At 38.9% G+C, this 18,305-nt stretch overlaps 1 non-coding gene across 1 annotated transcript; it reads left to right on the forward strand.

The window, feature by feature from the left end:
- The first annotated feature begins 7,107 nt into the window (after positions 1–7,107).
- On the forward strand, positions 7,108–7,271 carry LOC142425298 (U1 spliceosomal RNA). Its single transcript, XR_012779644.1, has one exon. It is a non-coding gene; the product is annotated as a U1 spliceosomal RNA (small nuclear RNA).
- Positions 7,272–18,305: the final 11,034 nt, after the last annotated feature.

Raw genomic sequence — 18,305 nt, forward strand, 5'->3', positions numbered from 1 at the left:
TCCATAGCATATTCAATGTTCGCCAATAATTCAAATACATTATTCATCTTCTGTCTTCCTTGTTCATTGACTATCTTTCACATACACATGAAGCTATTGAAAATACCGTGGTTTGGAACCAAACCAAACCCAAACATTATGGATTCATATCGGCCTTATCAGTAACAGTAGACTTTTCAAGACTGTAACTCTTCATAGAAGTTGAAAGGACTCATCCTCCCATATGTCCAATGCCAGTCTATAAAGTCCTCTTCAGATTCATGAGACACATGCAATGTCACCAAATGCAGGAAGATCACAGGCCAGTCTTGTGGGCCCAGGGGCAGTGGGAGCATCTCGTCTCAATGCTGGTGTGGGACTCGATGTGACTTCTCCAGCTCCAGGGTTCTGGCTCCATCAGGGTAGCTATATGGGTCTTGTCAGCAGGAAGATGAAGCACAGAGGGAGAACGTCTAGCCTCCAGTGAGTTATTTATCTCCGTAGCACCTCCAAATGTGGTCATAAAGCTGCAACCTGATTGACAGGTTAAATCCCGCCCCTCTTCACTCTGAATAGCCTCAAGTTGACACCAGATTATGTAACTGCCACATCTGAATCCTCAAAATTTTATCTTTGCTTTATATGTGGTCTTTATATTTATATTTTATGTGGTGTTTTACATCAACTTGGCCCAATGAAATACACCACTCGATTTCTTGACGGCTGTTTCCATGGATGTTGATTGGGGTTCATGTAACATGAATTCCTTGACAGTTTCTCCATTTATTATGATGTTCTTTATTGAACCCGTCGAGTCTTTTAGTTTGTTTTTTATATTCCATTACAATCCATACTAAAGGCTACAGTCATTTCTCATCATCACTATGTTCTTCAACTCTTCTTCTCGTTTAGCACCAAGCTTGCATTATCTGTATATCGCAAGCTCTTAATGAATCCGCCTGTAAACCTGCTGTTTGTGTTCATGTAGTCCATCTTCTTGGGTTTTTTGCTCAGGTGCAGATTGAATAATTATTGTGAGAGTATATAATCCTGAACACAGCTTTCCCTATTTTAAACAACCTAGCACCCCTTTGTTAATGACTACCCCTTGGTCTATGTATAAATAATTAAGTGTCCTGTGACTCCTATTATTTACAATATTATTCATAGTTTATTATTACCCACATAGTTGAATCTTTCATAGTACAAATAAACATCTTTCTGCTGTTCTCACTTTCAGCCAAGATCTCTTAGGTCAACAGTGATATCCTTGCTTCACATCCTTTTCCCAACACAGCTTCAATTTCTGGTAGGACTCTATCTATGCACTGCTAGAATCGTTTGTGTATTTTCTCCCGCACAACTTTACTCACATGTGATTTTAGTGATTTCTTTGATAATTTCTGCATAGTGTTGGACCATCTTTCTTTAAAATAGGTGAATATGCAGCTTGCCTCCCTTTAGTTGACCAAGTAACTGATTTCCAAATTGCTTGATATACAAGTGAGTGCTTTCTAGTGTTGCATCAGTTTGTAGAAACATCTCAATTGATAGTCCATCAACCCAGAAGCCTTGTTTTTCACTCATGCTTTCAATTCAACTTGGACTGATTCCTTCAATGCACCAGTTCTTAATTATATACTCCCTTCTGGAAAGTTTTACCCTATTCAATAGAGTCATAGTTAGACTCCACACATTGGTAGTGAGTTTGGGTTTTGTGTTCTAAAATAGTTGAACATTGGCCAATTATTTTTGTATAATGACTCTGTGTATTCCTTCCATCTTCTTTTGAATTTCTTGCATCACTTAGTATTAAGAACTGTTATCACATATGGTGGGAAGAAGCTGCCTGCCTCAAAGAATGCTCATTGCTTTGAGATGGGGTGTGGTAGAATAACAAGGTTTTAATATATGCCAGACTAAAGGAGACCAGTATGGTAGAGATGGCAAAACTGAGCAACCTCCGAAACATGACTCCTTAAAGGGGAAAGGGAAATATATTTTACAGGGAATCTTGTACAAGGGGTAGGGGCCCAAGGAATTTCAGGAATTTCTTTAATGTTCCTGCATATCTCTGGTTGTGCTGACTGCCTCAGACAGATTGTCTCCACATAGACACTATTTTCTGATTTCCTGGCAGTTAGTGCACCGTTAAAGAGAATTTACTGGCTCCTTTACCACAGAGATGCTACAAGAAACACATTTTCTGGGGGCTAGCTGCTAATGAATCTAGAGGACAGAGTGGTTGGGGGTCAGCACCATTACAAAATGGAGTCATCTCAGCCTAAAACCACCATCAGTTCCTATTTCATAATAATTTATTAAGTCCTAATAGTTTAAGTTACACTATTTATTAAATACTGTGGCTTTCACTATCGCTAATTTGTGCCTCACCTGGAAAATGATATTTATACATTACACAGTCATAATAGATTAATATACCTGCACACACTAGAAGACCTTTAAATATAGATGCATTCTTATTTAATTTGATTTTTACCACATAGCCTATTATTAAGTACAATGAGTTTGCTGAGTAAAATAGCTATGAAGAGATGAATACAATAAACATATTCTATAAGTATAGATTAGAACCATAGTTGATAACCTTTGGACAATGATCCCTTTTGAAAAGCTGATCATTTGTGAAACCAACTCCTCAAATAACAGACAAGATTTAAAATCTTAATGTAACACCACGTGTCACAAATAAAATTCTGCATCAGGCTGACAGAACTAGGCATCAGAGGGCCTGATAAGCTAACAGACCCTTTAAAAAAGCAGTATCAGCAGAAAAGTCCACTTCATGAATTGCTAAGGCAATTAACTGGGGTACCTTTTATGGAACATCAAGAATGAATATCTCTGAGACATTCTTGAATTTTTAAAGTGGAACTCAATGAAATATTATACTATTATCATTAGTAAGACTTTATTGGATTGTGAATGAATCTTTCATTATCTTAAAATACACGGCAATTTGTTTATAACTGCAATTCCTTAATTTTCTTTGGTTATTAAATATTGCTGTCTATTTAAAAATTTAACAGCATTGCTGTTTTAAAATCAAGGTGTAATTTTCACCATATTTTCCAGGTATAAGTAAACATCAAAATCATAAACTATGATTTGATTTATTCCAATATGTATTCAGTTATCCCACTTTGTTTAATAAAGATTGGCAAGCATGAGTTATTAAATTTATTTGTTGTACATCAATTTTACAATTATTCTGCCAGTAGATATGAATGCATTCAATAGTATTTACTTATAATAAATATTCCTACAATCAGATTTGTCAGTTTTATACATATGGAGCATTAGCAAAAATTGATGAAATATTGTGTTTGAGGCTAAAATAGCAACTATCTATAATGTTAAAATACATATAGTAAAACACTTGTATAGCTTGAAATATAAATTCAAGTAAGATGTATAAGTAAATAAAAAATGTTTGTCTTAAAAGGTCATAGGATTTCCTACAGTCAAGCCTTCAGTTATTGATCAGAAGGATGTGAAGACTAAGAATATATGAGAGAAAAATGTATAGAATATTATTTGTTGATTATAAAAGGTCGAGAAAAGTCATTACCTGATTTAAAACACAGAATAACATTGGGAACAGAAAAATCAACATGAAAAGAAATTGATCACAAAAAAGAGAATGAGCTTGAGTTAAAAAATATTGAGTTGGATATTAAAACAGGATATTCAAATGCCAATATTTTAAGAGGCAAAAGATCCCAAGTTCAAATACATTTTATGTTGTTATTAAGTAGAGGTGAGGCAGTTCATAGCAACCCTGTGTAGACTAGGACAGAACACCACTCAGTCCTGCTCCATCTTCACAATTATTCTTACATATGAACCCATTGCTTCAGCCATTGAGTCATACTATCTTGTTGGGGATCTTCCTCTTTTTCATAGCCCCTCTACTTTAGCAAACATGCAATCTTTTTAAAGGGACTAGTCTCTCCTGATAACATTTCCAAAGGAGGAAGTCTCACAACTCATCTAAGGGGCATTCTGCCTGTGCTTTCAAGACAGATATAGTCCTTCTTCTGTTAGACCATGGTACTTTCAATATTTTTTGCCACCACCATAACTCAAATACATGCATTCTTCCTTGGTCTTACTTATTCAATATCCAACTTTCCATGCACATGAAGAGATTGAAAATGCCACGGGTTGGGTCAGGCACACCTTAATACTCAAGTAATAACTTTGCTTTTCAAATATTAAAAAGGCCAGAAATGGAGCATGATGGCAACCAGGTAGGCCATTCATGCTGGGAGCTCTATGGAGATCAGTGATTTGGGAGATCTGGGCACTGAGTAGGGATTCAAAGGCTGTTGGTTAATTCCTGTGGCAGTTAATTTTCCTGAACCTACAGGAACTCGTCCCGCACCAGGTACTGTGTGGCTATGGACAGCCACGCCATGACCAGCAGCAGCATGCCAAGAACCAGGCACCCAACAGAGGCCGGTGTAGCTACAGTTTGATACCCGAAGTAGCAAGGGCCACTCCCATTGCCAATTAGCAGATCCCACCTCCAAGATCATCACTTTCTTTACTACCTTTTCCCTGCCCTGCCTAGCATTCTCTACCCCTTTAACCGACTTGGCGACTCTAACTGGGAGCAAGGAATCGTACCTCACCAAATCCCCACTCCCTGAACTGTGTGCTCATATGCCTGAACCAACACTTTCCTTCAGAATGCACATGCACTGCTGCAAACAGCCCCTACAGAGGCCTGAGGGTTGCTGGAGTGTGATGCAGGCTGACCTCAGAACCTGACGACTGAGAGGGAAACCCAACCTGTCCTCCAAATAACAGTTTCTGATAGGCTAGGGTGAGAGGGAAACTCCAGAAGAACAGAGGTGAAACAACACAACCCCTCAGAGCAATTTGAGAGGTGGGTAATGATGCTTCGCAGGCTGCCTATATCCAAGAGAGAGCCCAGGACTCTTTGACTCCAAGAGAAATGGAACCTAGTTCCAATAAATCGACATGGAAGCAGCAAGCTGCTCAACAACCTCAGCAAGAAAACAAGAAAAACAAAATCCAACGTTAGAAGATAACCTAGATTTAATGCCAGTCATAGAAAAGGCATGCATTGACTTCCCACAGAAAGAAATCTTCATAATGCCACTTAGAGTTATACAAGGTATGAGGGAATCAATAAGGAAAAGGAATGGAACAATAAAAGCAATAAAGTCCATGCACCGAAGGAAATATGAGAACTAACGGATGAGATAAATTAAAAAAAAAAACAACCAGTACCAAATTCACAGACATCACCAACTGACTAAAGGAAGCAGAGAATCACACCAGTGACCTAGAGAACAACCAGGCAGACTTCCACAAATGGGGAAAATTTCAAATAAGATAATCAGAGAAGCTGAAGAAAACCTGAGAACCATGTCTGATGCTATGAAAAGGAACAGTATCAGAATTATTGGATTACTGGAATAAGACACAATGAAGATGTCAATGGCAAAAATAGCGAGGGAATTTTAGAAGGAAAATTTCCCCAGATTAATTCATGAAAACCAGGCAATCATTCAAGAAGCTAAAAGAACCCCAACTAGACTGAATCCCATGAAGAAGTTTCCAAGGCATAGAGTAGTTAAATTATGCAACATTGAGGAAAATCATAAGAGCATCTACTGGGGAAACGCAGTCACCTATAAAGGCAATCAAATAAGAATATGTTCAGACATATCTGCGTGCACTATGAAGTAGTGGAGTAACATATTCCAAAAATTGAAGGAAAATCACACAAACCAAAGAATATTCTATCCAGCCAAATTATCTATCAAGATGAATGGAAAAGTAAGAGTCTTCCCAAACAAGGAAAAACTCAAAGGCTACATTAAAAGAAATGCAGCCCTAGATAAGATCCTTGGCAACCAAGTATAGGCAGAAGAAAAACACTCACCACACACAAATAAGAGACCGCCGCATAGAACAACTCTACCCAGAGATCAACAAAGAGAAAAATGCCCCCAAGATACCACTGGCTGAACAATAGAAAGAAGGTAAGAATGAAACACACACACACACACACGCACAACCAATGGATAATAAATGGAGGTAGGAAAAAACCTAATATTAAAGGTATAAGATGACATCACAAAGTCCACAGATAGATGTAATATCCCTGAATTTCAATGGACAGAACTCAGGCATTTAAAGGCAGAAGACAGCAGACTGGCTTACAGAACCCATATGACCTGCTGCCTATAGGAGACACATATCAAGAACACAGACAAATATAGCCTGAGAATCAAAGGCTGGAGAAAAACATACCCATAAAATAGCAATTAAAAAAAATCAGGCGTTGCAACTTTAAGCTTTGGTAAAATAGATCTCAAAGTGCAAGCCATAACAAGAGAAAAGGAGGGGGACTATATAATGCTCAAAGGAACAGTAGACCAAGAAACAGTGAGCAAAATAAATATATACATGCCCACCAAGAGACTCATTAAATTCATCAATCAAACACTTGAAAAGATGTAAAAAGAAATCACAGGCTCAACAATTATAGTAGGAGACTTTAATACACCACTCCCTGAGAGGCTATAGATCTAAACATTACAATTATATTATTTGACCTGATAGATATTTACAGAGCTCTCCACCCAAATGCAAAAAAAATAAATCACATTCTTTTCAAGCCTACCTGGCACATACTCAAAGATAGACCACATGCTGGAAAACAAGCCAAATCTTGTAAATTCAACCATATTGAGATCATACAGACCTCTTTCTCTGACCACTGGGTCATACATAGTTGGCACAGGACAACAAAAGGACAATGAAGAAAACAAAGGCAAACAATTGGAAATGAATAACTTTCTGTTGACAAATGAGTGGGTACTGCCCCAGATCAGAAATGAAATTAGGAAATTTCTAGAAACCAACAAGAATGAGAATATGATGTAACAAAACCTTGGGGACATGGCAAAGGCAATTATCAGAGGAATTTTGACAGTAATACATGTACACATGAAAAAAGAAGAGAGATTTATGATTTACATGCTAGCAAAAATTACAGCAATTAGAACAGAGTCAACAGGACAATCTTATTAATTGAAAAAGAAAAATAATAAAAATCAGGACTGAATACTTACCTGGCAGGGGAGATACCATGATCATGAAGGTGGTTTTCTCAGGGCGAGGTTTATCCATTGTAGTCTAGATGTGCTGACCCCTGCAATTTTCCCCAATGTGGGAAACTCGACTGCATAATTTGTGGTACTGGGGGACTGTGTTCACACTCTCCCCTAGTTAAAAAAAAAATCAGGACTGAGATACATGAGAAGGAAAACTTTGGAAAAAAATAATGATGCTAAAACTTGGTTCTTTGAACGGATTAACAGAATCGACAGACCACTGGCAAATCTCACCAAAGAAAGGAAGGAACAAATTTCAATAATAAGGATAAGGGATGAAACAAGGGACATTACAATGGACCCTAATGAAACCAAAAGGATAGTTAGACCATACTCTGAAGGCCTGTACTCTAATGCATTCAACAACTTGGACGACATGGACAAATTCTTGGAAAACCAATCTCTCCCTAAACTATCCCAGATGGACGTCAAGCATCTTAACAGGCCCATAGCAATAGAAGAGTAAAGGTTATCAATGAATTACCAACAAAATAATCCCCCAGGCCAGATGTCTTCAGAAAAGAATTCTACCAAGCATTCAGGGAAGAACTGAGACCAATCCTACACAAACTATTCCAGGATATAGAAAAAGATGGTAAATTCCCAAACTCTTTCTATGAAGTTAGTATAACTCTCGTACCTAAACCGGGAAAGGATTCCGCAAGAATTGAGAACAAAAGACCATTATCCCTAATGAACATCAATCCAAAAATCCTTAACAAAATACTGGCCAATAAAATACAAAGTATATAAAACAAATAATTCACCATGACAAAGTGGGATTCATACCAGGGATGTAGGAATGGTTCAACATACGAAAGACCATAAGTATTATTTGCCATATTGACATGGAAAGTTATAAGAACCACATGATAATATCAAAAGATGGGGGGAAAGAATTGAACAGCATCCAATATCCATTTCTGTTTAAGACACTCAAGAAGATAGGAATGGAAGGAAAAATCCTCAATATAATACTTGCTATATATGAAAAACCAAGAGCCAACATGGTAGTGGATGGAGAAAAGACAAAAACAATCCTTCTGAAAAAGGGGACCAGAGAAGGATATCCTTTGTCCCTACTCCTATTTAACATCATACTGGAGGTCCTAGCTAACAACATAAGGCAAAGAAAAGACATCAAAGACATTCCTCTAGGGAATGAAGAGGTGAAATAAACTATCATTATTCACAGATGATATAATTTTATATATGGAAAATCCAAAATGTTCCACAAGGGGAGTGCTGGAAGTGATAGATGATGTGTTAGTCTGGGTTGACTAGAGAAACAAATCCAGAGACATTCAGATGTGTATGAGAAAGATCTTTATACACAAGAGCAAATAAATATCGAGAAAACATCCCACCCCAATCCAAATCAAGTCCAAAAGTCCGATGTTAGAACGTATGTCTGATATCAATCTATAAATTCCTCTTTAGACTCATGAAACACATGCAATGATGCTGAATGAGGCCAGTGGATGGATAGTCTTGTGGATCCGGTGGTGGTGGAAGCATCTCAACGCTGGTATGGGTCTCCAAATGACTCCTCCAGGTCCAGGATTCTGGCTGCCATCAACATAGCTCCATGTGTCTTGTCAGTAGAGAGTCTGTGTGTGTCCCGCCTCCAATGAGCTGCTTATCTCCTTAGTGCCTCCAAATGAGGTCATCAAGCTGCAATCTGATTGACAGGCTAACCTCCACCCCTTCTTTCATAAGTCTCAAAATGACAGCAGGTTATGTAGCTACTACAAACCACCCTTTGTCAATATGACACCTTCATACAACTCTTTAACCATATATGATTTTTAAACAAACAATAATAAAATCATGTATCTAACAAGATAAACTAAAATGCATATGATTCAATATGTGTCACTCTTATTTAAGCATAACATTTTATAAGTGAACGAAACAAATATATCCTATGCCTAACAATCAAAGTTAAGTGACACCTACACCTAAATCCTATAATTCTATGATTATATTTCTCCACCTATGTAAGTTTGTAAGACAGTCACTTCATGCCTTTATCCACCCAATTTTGAATATTCAATATCTATACTTCCCTCTTACATCAACCCAGTGCTCTGAAGAGACAATCATATTCTTTGATTTGGAGAATCTTCATTCCACTTGGAACCTTGTGAAATCCACATTAGTAGCAAAGTCAATTTAGTACAGGCCATTCACACAGTCTTCAGCAATATGCATCAGTTCATATGCTGAAAAAGCTTCTCTTCATCTGGTCGGGTTCTGGTCAACTCAATGTGGGCTGCCTCACCTAGCCTCATCAGGGTGCCCATTGGCTGCCTTGCCTTTAGACCATGGGCCGCATAACAAATCCTCAGCAACTCAAGTGCCCTTGGACTAGGTCATAGAGTTCAGACCAGTCAACCTGTTCTCTCTTCTCTTCTAGTTCCTGTAAACCAGGTCCACAGGTGTCACTGACCAGACTCATCCCATCTCGCTACTGCTGCATTTCTCTCACTTCCACTCAACAAGTGGACCCAGGTGGTCACCTAGCAAGCATTTCGGCTTGCACACAGGTTCCCTTTAATAGTTCAGCCCTAAACTGTAGAGTTTCTTCAGGGCTCCATATTTTTTCTAGTTTCTGACAAAAAAACACTAGTTCAAACTAAAAAGTACTAACAGTTTATTTTTTTCTTCAATCTGTCAACAATCCCCTAGGCAAGTCTCTGAATGCAAATGTCCTGAGTACCCCAAAGCCCTGGGTGTGGCTAAACTTTTCAGAGATGTCTTTGTAGGCATGTCCTAAACCCATTTAAAGATCAAATTTTAATGGCTCAAGGCAAGTGGGCTTACAAGCTCTCTATTTTCATACTTCCTAATAATCATTTCTGTAAATTCTTGTATCAAAAATAATAAGCAGAGAAATCAGTATAAACAAAGCTGATATAAGTTCTTAAAATAATAAAGTTCAATCCTTATTTAGCTTATCTTAATCCTTATCTAAATTATTCTGTATCAATATGAGAGCATCAAGTCAGAGTCAGGCTTTCTGTCAGCCATTTTGACATTCTGTCAGCCATTTTCCATAAACAGCATGGTTTCTGAGAAATTCAAGGGACAATTTCTACCCCTGAGCTCAAACTATCCATTAACAGCATTAATTTTCATCATCTCAAACAGGAATACCCAAAGACAACAACCAAACAAAATAATCAAAGCTTTAACTTCTTATATCTTTCCAGAAAACAATCCAGTAAACTGCCTGGACATATCTGACCTCTGGCTAGTCAAAGAAGAAAAGCTACCATTAGGCAGAGGTCATACAAGGATCTAGTCTTCATCTTTATGATTTTTTCTCTAGTACCCCACTCCCACAGTACCATAATGTGTTAGTCTGGGTTGGCTGGAGAAACAAATTCACAGACATTCATATGTGTATGAGAAAGACTTTTATATACAAGAGCAATTGAATATTGAGAAAACATCCCAGCCCAGTCCAGATCATTTCCACAAGTCCAATATTAGCCCACATGTCCGATACCAATCTATAAACTCCTCTTCAGACTCATAAAACATATCCAATAATGCCAAGTGCAGGAAGATCACAGACCAGTGGGTAGATTCTCTGTGGATAGACTGATGAGAGAAGCATCTCAGCACGGGTGCGGGTCTCCATGTGGCTCCTCTAGAACCCTGGCTGCCATTAGCATAGCTCCATGAGTCTTGTCAGTAGAGAGTGAGCACGTGTCCCACCTCCAATGAGCTATTTTTCTCCTGAGCACCTCCAAATGAGGTTATCAAGGTGCTGTCTGATTGACAGGTTAAACTCCACCCCTTCATTCGTAAGTCTCAAATTAACAACAGTTATGGAACTACCACAGAGGAATATGGGCAGAGTGGCAGGATACAAGATCAAAAGACAGAAGCTTATTGGACTGCTATTGGACAAGACCACAGAAGAGGGGACCAAAAGGTACTGCCCTTCACAATAACCAAGCACAAATTGAAATATCTAGAAATTGAAATATCTAGGGATATACATTATTAAAAAAACAATTTGTACAAAGAAAACTACAGAACACTATTACAAGAAACCAAGAGTGGCCTTAACAAATGGAAGGATATCCTTTATTCGTGGATCAGAAGACTCAATATAGTAAATATGTCAGTTCTGCCCAAGGCACTATATAATGTCAATGCTATCCCGATACAAATACCATCATCTTTCTTCAAAAACTTGGAAAAACTGATTACCAATTTCATATGGAGAGGGAAAAAGCCCAGAATTCCAAAGAACACTTCAAGAAGAAAGGCAAAGATGGAGGTTTGTTTTTTCTGACCATAGCATCTATCGAACAGCCACAGTGGTCAAAACAGTGTGGTATTTCTATGACAGATACTCAGACCAGTGGTAAATAATGGAAAAGCCATAAATAAAAGCATCAGCATACAAACAATTGATCTTTGACAAGGGCCCAAAAATTATTAAATGGGAAATAGATGCCCTCTTCAACAAGTGGTTTTGGATATCTACCTGGAGAAAAATGAAGCAAGACCCTTGTCTCACTCCATGAACAAGAATAAACTCAAGGTGGATCACAGACCTTGAGGTAGAACCCCAAACTATTAGAGCCATCAATGAGGGAATAGGGACAAACCTGAGAGCTTTGTCACAGGGAATATATAGGCTATTGGAAATAGGGAAAGACACAAACACTGAAAAGGCACAAATTGACAAGTAGGATATACTGAAGATAAAACACCTATATACATTGAAAGAATTCACCAAGACAGTAATAAGAGAACCCACGGACTGGGAAAACATCTTTAGCAATGACTCATCAGACAAAGGCCTTATTACTAAAATCTATAATACCGTGCAGGCTTCCAAAAAGAAAAATAAAACTGTCCACTAAGGAGGTGGGTAAAGGATCTGAACAGAAGTTTCACAGGGGCAGATCCAAATGGCCAGTAAGCATATGAGAAAGTGTTCCCAAACAGACATATGAGAAATGCAAATCAAAACAACCATGAAATACCATCTAATACCCTTAAAGATAGGCCAAGTCAAAATTCAGAAAGTAACAAGTGATGGAGGGGCTGCGGTGAGATAGGAAATCTCGACCATTGCTGGTGGATCTGTACATATGGTGGACCTGTACACATGTACAGCCACTATGGAAATTGATTAGGCACTATCGAGAACAGATGAAAATCGAGATACCATAAGACACACCAATCCTCTTATTGGGCATACACCTAGAAGAGGCAAGAAACAAACCAGGGCCAGACATCTGTGCTCCAATGTTTATTGCAGCAGAGTTCACAATCATAAGGAGTTGGAAAAAACCCAAATTTCCATCAATGGATTATAAAACTGGGGTACATACATACACTGGAGGACTATGCATCCCTAAAAACCATTGATGAACGCATGAAGCACATCACCACATGGGAAGAACTAGAGGAAATTATGATAAGTGAAGTAAGTCAAGCACAAAATGACAAGTACAACATGATTCCATTTATATAAGCTTACCAAAGGCAAAAAGGGCATAGGGGAAAAGATACTGTATACATACATTCCTGTGGTGAGGGCTCGGTACTATAGCAGGGGCCAAACCTAATCCAGGGATACATATGGCAGCCAATTTTAAAGGAGGAGGAAAGAAAGAAAGAAAGAAAGAAAGAAAGAAAGGAAGGAAGGAAGGAAGGAAGGAAGGAAGGAAGGAAGGAAGGAAGGAAGGAAGGAAGGAAGGAAAAAAGACAGGGGTAGAGGTAAAACAGGACACTAACTGACCGAAGTGGAAGGTATTGTTGATATCTCCATAGGAGAGGGAGAGAGGGACCAGACGTCAACCAAGTGCACCAAAAAGTGAATGCAACATACCGGCATGAGGAAGGGAACCAAGCAGTGTGTGAGGCTGGCCCCAATCCCAGCTACATAGACACCCTCCATCTCAGTACCCTCCAAAGAATGCACTTGAGAGGACAGTACTGAAGCTGCAGCTCAGGGAGAGGGGTGCTTCTGATCATGAGCAAATCAAGAGGGGAGGAGATTGAGTGGAACACTTCCTAGCCCACCAAGCCCTGAGGACAATATTCCACTTCAGAGGAGCCAATGCACAGAGAGGACAATAGGGCCGGACTCACCATGAGACACGATGTCCCTCATTGACCCATAGTACTACAGGGGACAACACTGGAGACAGAGTGTGGGAATTATGCCCAATCTGACACCACCACACCAGGGCGATACGCTAAGGGCATGCAACAGGGCAACAAGGGGAACAAAGTAATGAAGTCCCCAAGGAATACCAAAAATAGACTTTGGGGGCAGGGCATGGTACCCCATGAGACTCGACTGAAAAATATTGATAAAGGTCAACAGACAGACCTAGAAATATTTATAAGCTTTTCTCTTTTTTGCTATTGGTTTTTATTGTTTTCTTTTGTTGTTAAGCTGTACTTTGCCTTGTTTTTGTACTTATTATTGCCTTTGCATGACTATCTAGATAAGATAGATGGGATAAACAATCTGGAAGAGAAAACAGTGTGACCGACGGTTCAGGGTGAAAATAGGAGAAGGGAAGGTAGGGGAAAGGAAGGGAGGTGCCAAGAAACCCAGGGGCCGGGGAAGAACAAGCGATCTAAAATTGATGGCAAGGAGGGCGTAGGATGCCTGGGCCGGTGGGTGGTGGGTGGTGGTGGGTGGGGGGGTGCTTGATCAAGGGCAATGTGGCTGAGAGGAATTGCCAAAACCCGAATTAAGGCTGAACATGATAGTGAGACAAGAGGATCAGTAAAAGAAAACGGGGAAGAACTAGGAGGCAAAGGACATTTATGGAGGTCTAAATACAGCCAAATATATATGTATGTAAATACATTTTTATATGATAGGGTAATAGATCTATGTACATATATTTATTTGTTGAATATTAAGACAGTAGATGAACATTAGGCCTCCATTCAAGTACTCCCTCAATGCAACAACACTTTGTTCTACTAACCCAGCATTCCGTGATGTTCCCGTTCCCTAACACAATCACTGATGACAAAGCTGGTGCATAAGCACGTAGTGAAGAAAGCTGATTGTGCCTAGATATCAAAAGGTATAGTGTCTGGGGTCTTAAAGACTTGAAGATAACAAGTGGCCATCTAGCTGAGAAGCAACAACAAAGCCCATATGGAAGAAGTACACCAGCCTGTGTGATCATGAGGTGTTGATTGGATCAGGTATCCAGGCATCAATGACCCCAAACAAACAAACAAAAATCACATCAATGTGAATGAGGGGAAGAACAAAGTGGATGCCCAAAGCCCATCTGTAGTCAATTGGTCAAACTCTTTCAGAAGGGTCACAAGGAAGAGATGAAGACAGTTGGGGTACATTATAGCACCAATGAAACTCGCAACTTTCCTTTAGTTCTTAAATGCTTATTTCCTGCCCACCCGCCACTATCATGACCCCAGTTCTACCTTACACATCCAGCTAGACCAGACCATGTATAGTGGTACAGACAAGAGTTCAAATCACAGAGAATCAAGGACAGACAAACCCCTCAGGACCAATAAGCAGATTAGTGATACCAGGAGGGTAAGGGACAGTGGGGGTAGTAAAGGGGAATCGATCACAATGATTGATATATAACCCCTTCCTAGGGGATGGACAACAGAAAAGTGGGTGAATGGAGACAGTGGTTAGTGCAATAAATAATAATGTATTAATTATCAATGGTTCATGAAGGAGGGAGAGAAAAATTGGGGAGCTGATACCAAGGGCTCAAGTAAAAATAAAATATTTTGAAAATGATGATGGCAACATATGTACAAATGTGCTTGACACAATGGATGGATGTATGGATTGTGATGAGAGCTGTATGAGCCCCAATAAAATGATAAAACAAAAGTTTTTAAAAAGAAGCCTTGTGCAGCAAATTCACTAATGCAATGAATTATTTGATCTCTTGACTGCTGCTTCCATAAGCATAGATTCTGGATCCAAGCAAGATGAAATCCTTGACAACTTAAAACCTTTCTCCATTTATTGCGACATGACCTGTCGGTCCAGTTGTAAGGATTCGGGTTTTCTGTAGACTGAGTTGTACTTCATACTGAAGGCTACAATCCTTGATCTTCATCAGCAAGTGCTTCAAGACCTCCTCATTTTCAGCAAGCAAGGTTGTGTTATTTGCATGTCGCAGATTGTTAGTCATACTCCTCCAATCCTGATGCCACATTCTTCTTCATATAATCTAGATCTCTGGCTATTTGTTCCATGTACAGATTGCATGATGAAAGGATTGAACCCTGATACGCACCTTTTCTGATTTTAAATCATGCATTATCCTCTTATATGTTCTGTTCCCACAACTGCCTCTTGATCCAAGTCCACAGCACAATTAAGTGTTCTGTAATTCCTATTCTTAAGGGTATTCATAATTTTTATGACCCCAAAAGTCTAATTCCTTTATATAATCAGCCATAATATCCCTAGGTCCATGTCCTGTTCTAAATCTTTCAGCTCTTTGTCAATGTACTGCTATAACACTGTTGGTTGATATTCAGTGAAGTCATGCATCCATGAGGTATCAGTGATTAAAAAGAAAACACTGCCATCAAATTGATGCCAACTCATAGCAACTCCATGGGACAGGATAGAACCACCTCTGTGAGTTTCTGAGGCTATAACTCCTTATGAGAGTAGGAAGCCCTCCTCTCTACCATGGAGCAAATGGGGGCTCCAAACTGCTGACCTTTCAGATCTCAGCCAAATGTGTAACCACAATACCACCAGGACTGCTAGATATCAATTATGCTGTTCTTTAAGTTGAGCATTCTCTGGAGTCACCTTTCTTTGGAAGGTATATAAATATGGATCTTTTCTAGTCAGTTGCCCAAGTAACTGTCTTCCAAATTTCTTGATATAGACAATGAGTGTTTGCAACGCTTCAACGCCATTTCCTGGAACCTTGGATTTTTATTGAAGCGTTGACTCCTTCCTTAAGTACCATCTATTCCTAATCGTATGCTACCTTTTTAAATAGCTGAATGTTGACTAATTCTTTTTGGTACAGTTACTCTTTATTTTACAACTGCCATCAATTGATACTAATGAATGACAACCTCATAGGACATGGTAGAACTGCCCCTACCAGTTTCCAACATTGTAACTCTTTACAGAAGTAGAAAACCCCATCTTCTCCCAGCAAATGGCTGGTGGTTTCAAATTGCTGGCCTTGCTGCTTACAGTCCAATGCACAACCACTACGCTACTGAGGCTCCTGTCTGCATTGTATGAGACTCCTTTATTAAATCATAAACAAGACAAAGACAAGATGTAGACAAACACAAATTATCTGAATGAGGGAGGCCATCAGCCTAAAACCATAATGATGTTGAAATGATTCACAGCCATAGAGAAAGCATGGAAATATATCACAGAATCATGATCGGCAGCAAATCAATTCTTTACAGACAGGACTATGGGAGCAGCAGAAATGGACCATGACTGAAATATGTGCACTTTTGTAGATTAGGAATTTTACAGGATTGGTTCTAGACACATTCCATCTACTTTGTTGGATTATGACTCATAAACATGCATCCCTGATATCCTCATTTCTATTTATGGCATGTATAGGCAAGTTTCTGAAGACAAAATTCACCCTCTAGACTGGCTAGAGGAATCTGAGTTATCCCTTTCAAACACACTCTGCCTGAGAACAAAGTTTTCTACTTGTCAATTAATGCTCAGAAGGATCTCATTGAAGGCTAAATCTATGTGGAGCTTTAAAGTGAATTCAGGGCTTCTGCTGTAAACTGTAGCCTTCCACCTCAATTCAACTCAACTCACTTCCATTGTTTTATTTGTGGGTTTCCAAGACTGTAAATGTTTACAGGAGTAGAAAATCTCATCTTTCTATCACAAATGGGTTGGTGATTTCAAACTACTGACCTTGTGGTTAGCAGCCCAATGCGCAACCAACTGTGCCACTGCTGCACACATCTACTGCTTAGAATTTAAACTACAAGATTCAAGGAAATTATGACTAAATGAAAAGCATTTATGAGAGTTTCACATAGAGTAAGCAAATTATGACATTGTTAGGGGCTAAAAGAGTAGATATTTAGAACCAGATGAAAGAAGATGTAAATGGGGCATGTAAAGAAAAGCAATCAGACTCTGAAAAAATGTGACTGAGCACTGGGGCTCTCCTACTGCGTAAGGTTCACTCAGCTGGAGGCATACTCAGTAGACATTGAATCCTTTATAAAATACTAGACATTTTCATCTCAATGGAGACATCTTTTTGTTTTGTTTGTTTTCAGAATACACTAATATTTTCCATGGAGTCAACATTCACAAATCTTTTATTTGAAAGTCTGGGCATTCAGTGGGACAAAGTGGGACCTTGAAAATGATAATGCTGATATATCATCAGATTTCAATGAAGTAAATTACCCCAACTTACTAAATTAATCAAGATTTCTCTGGCAGTCAAATCAACCCTTCTTCCCTGTGCAAGTGGATTAATCTCCCTTATTATAAAAGTTAGCCAGTTCCATTACAGATACCTAACCCCTTGTGTTTCATTGACTAGTCACAGACATTCAATCGAGTAGACCATAATAATCTGTGGATAGCCTGAGATGAAGGGGAATTCTAAAACACTGCATTGTGCTCATTAGGAGCCTGTACAGAGATTAAGAGGCAGTTGTGTAAATGGAACAAGGACATACTGCATGGTTTAAAATAAGGAAAGGTGTGTATCAGAGTTATACCCTCTCACCAGACTTGTTCAATCTGTATGCTGAGCAAATCATCAGAGAGGCTGGATTATCTGAAGGGAAATATGGCATCAGGACTGGAGGAAGAGTCATTGCAACCTACAATATGCAGATGACACACTTTGTTCACTGAAAGTAAGGAGGATTTGAAGCACTTTCTAGTGAAGATTGGGGATTGTAGTAGTCTTCAATATGAATTACAACTAAATATAAAGAAAAACAAAATCCTCATAACTGGACCAATAGCTACTATCATGATAAATGGGGAAAAGATCGAAGTTGTCAAGGATTTTTTTTCTCGCTTGGACCAACAGTCATTGTTCGTGGAAGCAGTAGTCAAGAGATATACAAGGATGTTCCCAACAAAAAAACAGAATTTTTTCC

The sequence above is a fragment of the Tenrec ecaudatus genome, chromosome 13, assembly GCF_050624435.1.
Source record: "Tenrec ecaudatus isolate mTenEca1 chromosome 13, mTenEca1.hap1, whole genome shotgun sequence".
Lineage (NCBI taxonomy): Eukaryota > Metazoa > Chordata > Mammalia > Afrosoricida > Tenrecidae > Tenrec > Tenrec ecaudatus.